This window comes from Castanea sativa, chromosome 6, assembly GCF_040712315.1.
Source record: "Castanea sativa cultivar Marrone di Chiusa Pesio chromosome 6, ASM4071231v1".
NCBI lineage: Eukaryota > Viridiplantae > Streptophyta > Magnoliopsida > Fagales > Fagaceae > Castanea > Castanea sativa.
Window position 1 is genome coordinate 58,892,129 of NC_134018.1, and position 14,190 is coordinate 58,906,318.

Sequence of the window (14,190 nt, forward strand, 5' to 3'; positions counted from 1 at the left end):
AAATTTGTATGGTGAAGACAAACCTAGGCTTTGATACAAATGTAAAAAGAAAAGGTAACAGATCACTCACATTTAGAGAATGGGGTTCCCACATTGAATCTTCAACGACTTGTCTTCCATGCCTTGCCGCCACAACCTGGCATAACCTTCAAGCCATGAACCCCTTGGCCCAAGCCTTTCTGTCAATGACAATGATAGGCTACTAGAGTCTCTCCATGAATTCCACCATCAAAGATCTTGTTTACCAATAATGGTACCCTTATGGCCTGTTTGGAAGTTAAAAAAAGGAGGGGGAGTAGAGTAAAGGGAGGGAGAGTAATTCAATTATCTTGTTTAGAAGTTTTTTAAAGAAGGAGGGAGAGGGGTTTGGAGGGGTTTCAACTACCTCTAACCCCTCATTTTCAATTCCCCCAAATTGGAGAGATTTGGAAGGAGAGTAGAGTAGAGTAGAGTAGATAAATTATTGACCAAATGAATTCTCTAATCTACCCTTTTTAAATTAACAAAATTACAAACTGATTATATAAATAATCTTTGTTTGTTTCCTAAGAAAATTTAAGGTGAAAAAAAAGGAAACAATTTTCCATTTAGTTTTTTTTTTTAATTTTCCTTGAGCTTTCTCGGCAAACAAACAGGGATTTAGAAACGAACCTGGTTTGGTTTAGGAGGAGTTTTGTTGCGGCAGAGGATCTCGACGAGTGGGACCACGAAGGCTAGGGTTTTGCCAGAGCCGGTGGCGGTGTCGACGGCGACATCTTTGTAGCTACAGAGTAAGGGGATTGTGGCGGCTTGGACCGGCGTGCAGAACTCGAAGCCGGCTTGGGTTAGGGCTTCGAGAATCGATTCGAAGAGTGAGGGGTTGAGATCGGAGAAGTGCGTTTTGGTTAGCGCGCTGCTCTGGTTGGGGGAGACGGAATCCATGGATTCCGAGAGCTAATGTCATTTCTGAACTTGGGTTTGGTGTAGCCAATTGTCTTTTGTGTGCATTTTGGGGGATTCGTTTTGTGTATCTGTGAAACTCTTTTCTTTTTTTTTTCCTCTACTTGTGCCTGTGTTTGGTTGCTCAGAAAATGTGGAAAAGAAATAAGAATTTGGATATCGGTTGGAGTTTGGAAAAACCTACTAAATTAGGCACTGTTTAGTTTTTATTATACTGTTATGAACACTTTGTTTTCAAACATTCAGAGAACAGTTGGATTTTGACTGATAATGATTTGATTTTAGGAGATTAGGAAGCTAATCTGTATCAAGCTTTGTATTTTTTTTAATTAGCAATTTTTTTTTTTGGTATGATCTGTAATAATAGAATTTTTAGATACGTGTTTGTATGTATGAACTGCACTAGTTGTTGAAAATCGTGGTTTCGTGTTTATATTCTAAGATTTGAACGAATTATAATCAGGTTCAAGATTTTACAAAACTGATAAATTAATCATAGACCAATGTTTCAAGTCCATTTTCAAATAGGGGCAAATTTGTCTATTTAAATCATTTTCTCTATTCTCCATCATATATTTTAAAACATCCAAACAAGAGGAATGACTAATTACTCTCTTCTCCCTTACTAATTTTTAAAAACATCCAAACAAGGTAGAGGATAACCATTTCCCTCTACTCTCCTCCCCACTACTCTCCTCCTCTCTACTCTCCTCTACTCTCCTCCCTCTTTAAACTTCCAAACAGGCCATTAGAGAAATAGACGAAGACTGTGTTTTTAAACATAATTCAAGTTATGATTTAACTTTGAAAGAAAAATTTGTCAGGAATGTAAGTGCTTAATTTTAATAGGTTATCTCACACTTCCACTGATATGATAACTCTTTATCAGATTACTTGCAATTAAATTCAAATACATGACTCATGTGGATGCTCTATGGGTCATTAATCAGGCAAAACCTGACTTCAATTGTTAACAGGTTCAATTAACACAAGAAAATGCAAGTGCTCTGTCTCGACCAACTGTTTTTGCCAAGTAAATAGCATAAGGTCATCTTTAAATACGAGTCTAAATTAATAGTGATGGCTACTTTAAGCTCCAGAATTACAACAATGGGCAAGCCCATTACTCCTTAGTCGTGTCCTCTCCCTCACTCCATAAATGGATTAACTTGTCCAGTGATTTGCAATAGATGGAGGTCACTGAAATCTCATTGGGTATAAGTTTGCTCTCTTGTCAAGTTCGGCAAGCTGTTTTTACAAAATGATTGATCAAAATAATAGCCCAGTTATTACCAATGGGGTTTGTCAAGGGTACTAGGTACTTCACAAAATGATGGGCCATTAGTATGTTGCAGAGGGACATGATTCATGGACTTTAATCAATTCCACAGTTTTCAGGAAATCCATCAACTTGCTCTATTGGGCCTATAGGCTAAAGACCACGCGGAAGTCCACTGCTCCTTTCTATTAACTATATAAAAAGAGCCGATGGCTCTAGCTACAGTAGTCCTTTGGTTTATTCAACTTCTATCTTTTGTAAGAGCATCCACATTGAATGTGGCAAATGGCAAATGGCAAATGGAGCCCTTCTTTGTAATTTTTTTTACAATTCAACTCAAAGTTCCAGCTCCATTGAATGTTGTATTTTGCAACAATTGTAAAAAAATATACAATTGAGCTACCGTACCATCTTAAATGTAAGATGGTACTGTAGCTAATGGGATTAAAAAAAAAAAAATTTAATTCTCTCTCTCTCCACTTTTACCCCTGAATTTCTCTTTCCTTTGTCATTTTTTCTCTTCTTTTCTCTCTCTCTCCCTTCTCTCTTTCTCATCTGCTCTCTCACTGTTCAGACTCAAGACCCCGTGGGTTTGCTCCACGGTGGAATCGCATGGCTCCGATGGGTCGGCGTGACGGCTCCGATGCTTTGAAGGTGTGGGTTGCGATCGGCGCAGGTTTTTTTGTTGTTGTGGGTTGCGATTTTTTTGTTGTGGGTTGCGATCGGCACGGGTTTCTTTGGAGGTGTGGGTTGCGATTGGTGTGTGGGTTGAGATGGATGATAGAGGAGGAGTCTGGGTGTGCGATCGGCGTGGGTTCCTTTGGAGGTGGTGGGTTTTTTTTTTTTTGTGGGTTGTGATTTTTTTGTTGTGGGTTGCGATCGGCGCGGGTTTCTTTGGAGGTGTGGGTTGCGATCGGCATGTGGGTTGAGATGGATGATAGAGGAGGAGTCTGGGTGTGCGATCGGCGTGGGTTCCTTTGGAGGTGGTGGGTTTTTTTTTTTTTAGTTTCGCCGATTGGATGATGGAGGAGTTGTGTGGAGGAGTTTGGTTGATATGGATGATGGAGGAGGAGTGGAAGATCGGTGTTTGTGGTGGCTGTGCCGTTGATTGGCGTGTTTTTTTTTTTTTTTTAAAGTTTCGCCGATCTGGAGTTGTATGGAGAGTCTGAAAGAGAAGAGGTGAAAAGAAAAGATGAGGATAAAATTGGAAACAAAAAAAAAGGGAAAAAAATATTTTATTGTAAGATATATTATTTTAATGTGTAGAATAGAAAAATAGAAGTTTTGATGCTGGGGAATTGTAAAATGTTATAGTATAATTGGTAAAGTAGTTTTTTAGATGGTAAAATATGATAGAATTAGGAAAAATGAATGTGGATGCTCTAAAAAAGCCAAAATGGTGAGATTAGGTGAGAAAATAAAATTTTAATATTAAAAAAATATTATGTCCATAATATTTTCATAATATATTTTAAGTAACAAATTATTATTAATTATTATTGATGAAAAAAAAATGTTTTAATAAAGGGTTCAAATTAGAATTATTAATAATTTACTTTAAAAATTTTGTTGTAAAAGTATTGTAGAAAAATTATAAACGTAACACTTAGTACTTTATACTATTAACTAAAAGCCTCATAATATCCAATAAAAAAAAAAGCCTTATAATAGGAGAATTCTTGTATTTTTTTTTTTTTCCCTTCAGGTACGCGAGTTTGGTTTAAACTTGTTTTTGTTTTTTGTTTTTTTTTTAAATGACTTTTATATGTTTACTTTTGTACTTTGGCAATGTAAGCTTACATTGTCTATCTCTTCTCTATATAAAAAACGCCAATGTGCTAAAACTACAGTAAACACTACATTCATTTGGTTTATTCAATACTTTGCACTGTATCACTGTCTTTTTTTTCTTTTTTCTTTTTTCTTTCGAGTAATATCATCCGGTCTACTCTTTTATATATATATATATATATATATATATATATATATATAGAGAGAGAGAGAGAGAGAGAGAGAGAGAGAGAGAGAGAGAGAGAGAGAGAGAGAGAGAGAGAGAGAGAGAGAGAGAGAGCTGTTAATTAACACAATAAATTATCACAATATTTTTACAATTGTTGAGGTGTTAATTCCTTATAGGTCAAAATAAAATATCATGTTAAAACCAACCACAACTAAAAATGAATGTATTGTGAAAAAAGAAGTGTTACATCCACAACAGTTTTTACAACACTTTCATAACAAAAGTGTGAATGCGTAAAACTATAGTAGTAGTTACATTATTCTTCTTTTTTTGGTTTGTTCAATTGGCACTGTTCACTGGCCTTCTTTTTTTTGGTAATATCACTCGGTCAATTTTTTTTTTTATATGATTGTTAGTTAACAAAATAAATTGTCACAATATTTTCACAATTGTTGAGATGTTAATTCGTTATAAGTCAAAATAAAATATCATACTGGAACTAACCACAACTAAAAATAAAGGTATTATTATACTGATACAATAAATTTTACAATATTCTCACAATTATTAAGGTGTTAATTTCTTATAAGTCAAAATAAAATATGAGATTGTGACTAACCACAATTGAAAATAAATATTTTGTGAAAATATTGTAATCCTTGTTGGGTGAATGTTGTGGGAGGTAAAAATATTCGAACAAACATTTGGGCTTTGGGCCTGATTGGTTAATACAAGTCTGTTTGGTCAGGATCCATAGGCCCACAGGTCAGTCTGCACTATAATAGTCCGAGGAGTTGTCCGAGGAGGAGTATATCCTCGGACAGGCCAAGCAATGGCCCTGGGACTTGCTAGACGGATTGGAGGCAGAATTCTGGAAGAACTGGTGGGTAAAAGTGTGATCCAAGCACCCTTTAGAAGCAAGAATGTGTGAGAAATATCTGAGGAAAAAGTTGCTACCACCACATTAAAGGCCCTGCATCTACCTCCCTGGCCGCATTTATAGGGAAATGACCTCTGAATAGTAGAATTCAGCCTTCCTGCTATTATTTGAAGACTTCAAGAAGGTGGTGGATGAGACAAGTATTTAAGGGAAATGTTTGTATGACACGTGGATGAAAAAGGGAAGAAGAAGAAGTATATAAGAAGACGAGAGAGGAAAGAAGGGGGGACCTGCTTCTAAGCTAAAAAAAGAACTAAGAATTGTAATCTTTGGCATAGAAAGAGAAGTACTATACAACTCGTCCTCGGCTTACGTCCGAGGAAGTTTCTTTGTCATATTTACTTATCATTTGCATAGATTGTGGCACTTTAGCCTGTTAATCAACTTCTAACATCCCAATCCTAGGTTTCAAACCCATACTCTACAAATTTCATTGTATAAGGCTTATTGGACCTAAACCCATCACTTGTTTTTGGATTCGGGTACAATTATGCACTTACAAATGTGTAAATCTATTGTAGTAGCTACAATAATTTTTTAATTATTCAATATGTTTTGTTGTCACTTCATTAGGCCTTTTTTTTTTTTTTTTTTCCAGTCATCGATTTGTGCACTTTTTTTTTAATATTCATATGAGCTGGCATATATATTGTTATATTAACACAACAAATTTCACAATACACAATTATTGAGATGTCAATTTTTTATAGGTCGAAATAAAATAATAAAATATAAGATTATGATCAACTACAACTGAAAATAAATGTTTTGTGAAATGTTATAACACTTGTTATCACATTAAATTCACAATTGTTGAGATCTCAATTTCTTATAGATCCAATAAAAAATTGCTAAGTTCACAATATTTTCACATTAATTTCATAACAAATTATAGGTGGTAAGCTACTATTGATAGATAAAAAAGTGATATCAATCGTGGGTCCATTTTAAAATCAGTAACGGCTTGCTATTTAGAATTTGTTATGAAAATATTATGAAGATAGCATTTCTATAAAATAAATAATAATATATCAAACCAAAACTTACCACAGCTGAAAATAAAGGTATTGTGAAAACATTGTGACATTTTATTGTGTTCCTAAACTTTTTTTTTTATTTAATAAAATTTGGTTAGCAAAAATTCACTATTTCACGCACAATTTTCTTTAGTTGGTTTTTTTTAATGCATAGTTTAAAGTGGTTGTCCCAATTAAAATTCAATAACAATTTACCATATGATTTGTTATGAAAATATTGTGGATGTAACATTACTCTAAAATAAAATTATAAAATATCATACTAGGGTCCACCATAGCTAAAATAAAGGTATTGAGAAAATATCGTGACATTTATTGTGTTCCTAACTTCTTTTTTTATCCAATTTGTTGAGTCCCTAAACTTATGATTCCTAATATATTTCATCGTGCAATATCTAAAATGCCTCACTAAATTTTAATGTCCCAAAAATTTTCTTTATGTCCTTTGAGTTTTATGTGTTAGTCATGCTTAAAAAGTAAAAATTGTGATCTATGGTATTCTATTTATTACCTAGAGAACACTAATTTATTAGAGGTTTAAATCTTCTAGATTCATAATTTTATCTAATAGAAATTTTAATGACATATGTCTTTTATTATTTTGTTCTTTTTTATTTCTTTTTCCTTTCTTAAAAAGGTGTTCATTAAAAAATTTAAGTAAATTAAGTTATCGTAGTTAGGCTCATAAAATAAAATGATAAAGAATGAAGTATAAATAACAAAATATTCATTGCAAATGGTTGTAGGTATTTAATTTGATGAAGAGTTTCAATTGTAGCATATGTCATCATTTATTGCGAAAATTTAAATATTGTAACAATATTTTATTAAAACTTAGTTGTTTATTGTTGGAAGATAACGATATTTGTTATCATTCTTAGTAAAAAATTTTGTGAGTAGATATTATTTTTAGTAAATAGGTTCTAAGAAATTATCATATTAAATAAATAGTCATATGATATATAATTATTTTGAATTTAAATATATGATATGATAATACTTTAAAAAAAATTATCTAAAATTTTCTAACTCAAAGGGTACCACTTGCCTTTCACGTGCATCTGTTTTTAAAAACTTGCAAAACTTTGTCTAGTTGCACTAAGTTGATAGTGACACGTGTAGGTTAAGTGCGCTGAATGCATTAGATCCAAAGCCAAGTCTATTTATTAATAGTTCTTGTCAATCGAGAGATATTTTAGGAATACAAGAAAGAAAGTCCATTAACAAAGCTGTTGTGTTTTACCATTTAACTCTGATGTGATCCATTATAAATGGTGGTGAAGAAATGGTTAATTCTTGTAAAAATAATAATTTATCTATCATAGTTGATTAAATTATCGAGTTATAGCAAAAATTGTGATAAAGTGTAAGATCGTAAAACTATTTTTTAACAATTTTTTAAAATAATAAATTATGATTACGTCTAAAGTGACTTTCACTTATGCCTATTGAAACATCAATCGTAACATATTACTTATATTTAAAAAGAATAAAAATTTGTGTCATAATCTAATTGAAACTCTGTCCTAAACCAAAAGTAAATAAATAAAAGTCGAAAACATCAGTTTAGTTGATAGAAGTAGGAAGGAGAACCATTACATTAATGTTGCTTTTGATATTGAAGTGTTTTTGAAGCAATGTTGGAGATTGGAACTTGGACACCAGCCAACTTAATTCCCTGCCCACTTCATATTTATGAGATTTTTACACTAGTTGAGTCTTCTTCTTTATTGCTATCCAAAGTACATCAGATATGACAAGTTCCATGACCATGACTGCGATTTAATCTCTCTTTCCAAACTTTGAATAACAAAGAGCCAAAATAACATGAACCAGTTCAATCTGACATGGTCAACCTCAATCCAATCCCACTCATTTTACGCCATCTTGCTGAACCTTCTGGGCCTATTAAACCTATATTGTTCAAATATATATTCTCCTCCTCTGTACCATTATTTAACACGACTTTCAGCAAATTGCCACTCTATGTCTATGGATTGGTTCCTTGTTACAACTCATCAAAACGTGAAAAGAGAATTGCTTATCAACACAACAGCCCGCCTAATACAAATAAAAATCAGTGTCACTTTCACAACTATCTTCATCATCTTCTTCTCCTCCTTCCTTTTTGTTTTTCTCTGTGCACAAATGATAAGTCTCAAGGATTTTTTTTTTTTTTTAAACTAAACTATAAAGTGGTTCCTCTGGTTTAAGTGAATTGTCAAATTTCATTATCATTAGTTTTTTTTTAGAAGGCTCATTATCATTAATTCAATTTGATTTTTGGCGTAGGAAGGAATTAGAACAAACTATTTTCATCAATTTAATCATTATGTATTTGGATTGCGTTTTTAATGTGAAGATCACTTTGTCAACCTTTTTCAGATAAGCGATGGGGCTCTTTGTCTACATTTAAGAAAGTTTCTATACTAAAAAAAAGTCTTTATAACAGTGTAGTTCTAATTTCTAAGTTCTAACTTCACACCAAAAACGAAAAAGAACGCAGGAAATTTTTTTTTTTTTTTTTTTTATAAAAAAGTTGTGTTCAACTTCTGGTTGAGAGTTTAAGGAAAGACATACTAACACTACACATAGATTAAAAAAAATTGTCCACATTTAAATTGCAATTAATATTTTCTTTCCTCTATTTTTTTTTTGGGATAAAAAGAGGATTTATTTATCGAAACTTATGAGCTAAACATCTGTCCACAAGCTATATCAAATATGATAGGCCAATAATGTATTGACTTCTTTGAAAAATTAATTAATTAATTATCCGAGTTAATTAATTAAGTCAATTGAACATGCAATAGCATGGTAGCACAAACAAATTACCAATTAAACTAAGTGCAACAAAAAATAAATTTGAAATGGTGATTTGTTTATAAATGGGGAAAACCTTCGAGGCAAAACCCCACCGGATGAATTTAAGGTCACCACTTCCAAGAATCCACTGTTATCAAAACAAGCGGTTACAAGTAAAAGGAATCCTAGTACTTAATACCAACCTACAGTTGAGCCCCTATCCCAATACCCAATTGCATTTGTATTGTAGCGGCAATCTCTCCATTCAATGCACGAATCCCAGTTCATGACTAACCAATGATGCACAGATCCTAATATGTGGCTAACACACTAACTTGAGGAAAATATTGGCTGTAAAGTTCTTCAGTTCATCAACATGAAGATCAAGTAGCTCCTTGGTCACAAAACCCTCGGCGTAAAGATGCAGTAGCTTCTACAAAGAGAAAGATGAATTAGAGCAAATTCTGTCTCTGATCACAATATGCGTGTATGAATTCCAAAAAAGACCTTGAGACAGCTCTTAAAATAATCTTTATATATGTTTAGGATTGTGAGAAAAGAAACCCTACACAAATACTCAAGGATATGCGTGTAATCAGATCTGAAAATTCTGATTTTGTAATTCTCGACAAATACAGCTTGTGTCGAGCTTGTGTCGAGCTTCAACATTAATCCTCGATAGATAGGCTTCTGTCGAGACATTTGTTGAGTTTTAATGAACAACACTTCTTGACTTGTTTCTTGGACGGATTTGCATGACTTTAACACTTAACTTGAACAACATGTTTTTTGAAGTCTTAAACCATCCTAAATCTACCCAATTACAAGTAAAGTGCGTTTTATCAAAGTATTAGCCAATTACATCAATTATTGCCCCTAACAAAATAAATGGCTAGTTACAAAATGGGGTCAAAATGGCTATATACCACTGTTTGAGAAAATATGTATAGATCTACCACTATTTGTGAAATATTTAGTAAGGTACCACTTTTTTGAAACTCAATTTTGTGAAAATTTTGTATTCCATGGAACTCGAGTATCATGAATTTTTTTTTTTTTAAGTTTTTGATGTAACTTAAACTCTAGTTACATTAAAAAAAAAAATTCACAATTTTTTCATTGTACTCGAATACCATGGAAAACTCGATTTCCACATAATCGAGTTTCTAAAAAGTGATAAATTGCTAAATATTTTACAAACAGTAGTAGATTACAAAATATTAAAAAAAAAAAAAAAGTAGCATTTGGTGTACAAAATGGACCATATAGCACTCACGAAGAGTACCGATATGAAAAACATCCCATACATATAGTAATCATATCACATAATATTTTCTCTACTTAAAAAGCTATGTGATATGATAAATTTATCATATCACATAGCTGCTTTTTTATGATAATCTTCTTCTTAAAATACATTTAAAAAAAATAAAAAATAAAAATAATCTTCTTACCCACTCCCCCCCTTTTTTATTTTTATTTTTATAGATTTCTCTGTAAGAATATTTTTATTTTGTGGGGCACCGAAATGTCCTCCCCATCCCTTGTCGATGCAGCATGATAATGCATCATCTCTAGTTTAAATGGGACAATAAAGTTGTGAATTTACACCATATTCTTTTCAATTGATCTAATTATTGAAATTTTGTATATATTATATACTCATCTCAATTAATATATAAAAAATATTATAAAATTTGACGTGTCCAGACCATATATTTTCTACACGCAACGTGCCCATTGGCCAATGTATATATATATTTTTATATTAAAGTGATGTGGTTTATGATATAAAAAAGGCTGAATATCACGTGGCAAGCGGACAGAGATTATCAAAAGGCATAGTAAGACAAGATGTACTTTAAAACACGTCCCCACACACACGACTTTGTAGAGCTACGACAGTAAAGTAAACTGGGGCACGTGTCCCCTAAATTCCACAAGTTCTTTATTGTACAACCATGAGATTTCTGCCACGTCATGAGTGGCACCTAAAATCTTCCCAATGAAAAAGACGAGTAAAACGGGATACTAAGATTTGACCTATGGGAAGGCATATGGCTTAGGCTTATTGGTTCAATCTTGACAGGTGACAGATATTTGTCGTTTAGCAACAAGTTTTATTGGCTTAAAAATGACTTCCTTCTTCTTTTTTTTCTTTTTTTTTTTAATTACCTCTTTTGAAATATGAAATGAGTTTTTAATTTTTTATTCTTTTATAATTCATTGTTACTGTGTTTATGACTGTGACTCAACCTACCACTCCATGGTCAAGGTAGCTTAGCATGCAGCTTATGGTCAATTAGCTAGCCAACGGCTTAGGGTTAGCCGATAGTCATTAGCCAGTCCTTTTTTTGAAATGTCATTAGCCAGTCCTTTTACCATTTAATTTAGGGAAAGCAATAGAGCAGGATAGGGCATCGCTGGGCCATAGGTATCTCGTCTCCTCCTTCTTTAACCTTCGAGTAGGGAAAACTCACATGGGATTAGAGTGAGGTAGGTAGGGATTGGAGCAGGTTTATATGATTCCTATTAAGCATGCACAATTGTGTAGTATATACATAATAGAGGAAGTGTAAGAAAGAAAGTTTAAAATTAAATATTAATAGATTGTAAATCGGAAACGTTCACATTCAAACTCCAAATCGGGAAGAAATTTTTTTCAATCCATTTTCATAAAGATTAACTTCAAATCAATTTGGAGGAATATTTTCTAACCCACTACATGGTGATTTATAAAACTATCATGTATAAGATTTAAAAAGTTATATGACTAAAATTACACATGATGATCTCTTCAACTGTCACATAATAGATTGAAGGAAAATAGTTCTAAACTAGTTTGAAACTAAGCTTTTTTTCTTTAAATAATAAGAGTAGATGGTTTTTTGAGTCGTCACGTAATAAATTGAAGAAGATTCTTCCAAATTGATTTGAAGGAAAACGATGTCCTTACAAATCACTTTCCTAGATGGATTAGACTTGGTTGATTTAGAGGGGTTTTCAACCCAAACCTACAAGGTTGGATTGAAAAATCCCAAGCCAATTCAACTCACATGTATTAGGTTGGGTCAATGGATTGTATTTACGTGTTTCATGCTTCGAAAAAAAACTTGAGTTTTTATCAAATGTTTGAATTTTTTTTAATAAATTATTGCATTTCACATAATATACCTAAATTATAGTCCAAATTTTCAAATTCATCATATATAATTCTCAAAAGACCAAAATAAATCAAACGAAAAAAATAAAATAAGATTAATAATATATATATATATATATATGGCGTGTTGAGTTGGATAAGATGAATTGAAACCCAAAGCTCAAAATAATATTCTAAGCCATCAATGCATGAAAAACCAACTTGAAGCATCGGTTTGAATTGCGTTAGTTTCGTTAAATTGGTGAATTGGATACACACCCTTATTTGCCTATGACGAAGAATTATTATGAAACATACAAAATACACTTTAAATATAAACTCAATTGTGTAATCCTAATTAGTTTAAAATATAGTAGAGTTCCAACTTAACATTTCATGAAAAGGACTTTACCCCTTTTGTTATATTTTTTTGTTAGTTTAATGACTCTTTTTAATTATGACGAGACCCATACTAATTGACCATAACACCCTCATCATTTCATTATAGTTGGGGAAGGACATTACAACCCTTGAATACTTAAGGGTGAGAAATTACAATCCAACATTTTGTTACTTTATTATTATTTATTTTTTAGCCCTTACTCTGAGTGGCACTTGCTTTGCTACTACTTAGTAGTTAGTTCATGTATGTCCTTAAGTATTAATAAATATATATTAAAAAAAAAGTTCTTTCCCCTAAGATTGACACCATTTGCCTCTTTGGTTGATGTCGAACCGTGAGTTATACAATTCCATCTCAAAACCAATTGGTGATAAAGAAGATACACTCAAATCTTTTATGAGTTTCGACATCACACTACGCGGGCTTGTTTTTAGAGTGGTTGTAGGGAGTAAAATTGTAGTCCCCCCAACAATCCCTCCCTCACAATGACTCTCGTGACTCGAACCCATGACCTTGGTTCTGATATTATTTGTCAGACGGTGAGCTGTGTCATTCCACCTCAAAACCCCCAACAATTTGACTCCCTACGGTTGAGATGAAAAGGAGGGACGGAAAATAAGGTGGCGTTTGGTACGGGGTAATGTTTTAGGATTCCTAGGAATGTTTAAAGATTCTCATGTTTGGTTGCAAATTATGCTAGGGAATCAGATGTTAGGGGAATCCTTAAACCCCCCTCAGTAGGAATGTGGATTCCCTTTAAAACAGGTGGGAATCCAGATTCCCAAACTTAAAAGAAATTGTATTTTTTATAAATTGACAATTTTAACCATTTTTCCTTATCATTTAAGCAATTAAGATAAATTATAAAACAAATTATCAATATCTTCTCTCTTGTCTTTATCTTTTCCCGCCAAAACAACATAAACAGGATAAATAACTCTGCTAATAGTTATTTTTGTATTATTCTTGTCATTTTGAAATGTTAAATCACAGTTTTAATGAATGTGTTGCTAATTGATAGTTTATATAATGTTTTTTATCTATCTATATAGAGTAAGATATTTTTTTTAAAGGACTAATTAATAGTTTATATATATTTTTTCATTATTTATTTAAAGGAAGATTTTTTTTTTAATGGGCTTGGTACTTCACATTCAAATTTAATGACAAAATGGAAAAAAAAAATAATTCATTTAAGATTCCTGGGAATACACCAAACATTATCATCTCACATTCCTGGGAATCTCCCAATGAAACCAAACATAGGAATAGCTACATTCCTAGGAATGTGATTCCTGGGAATCTAGATGCTAGGAGTAATGTGAATTCCCCGTACCAAACGCCGCATAAGAAAAATGGGTGTGCACTGATTAGTTTTCAATTCGTTGGCTGTTTCATTCTTAATTAAATACACAGTTGAAAATTAAAAAAAATTCCCATAATCCCAATCAAATAGAGCCTCAAATAAAGTGGTTCCTATGAAAAGAAAGAGAAAAAGAAAAACTAAAGAAAGAAAATAGAGCACGTGTGTCATGCCTGGTCGGTGGAGCATCGGAATGACAGTCGTCGTTGACTTGAAAGTTTGCCCTAGGGTTCAGTTCTCTAGTTCATCATTGTAGCCTTACTTTTCATATATTTTTTTAACTATGGTATGGAATGCTATGCATTGTTCACCCCTTTATTTT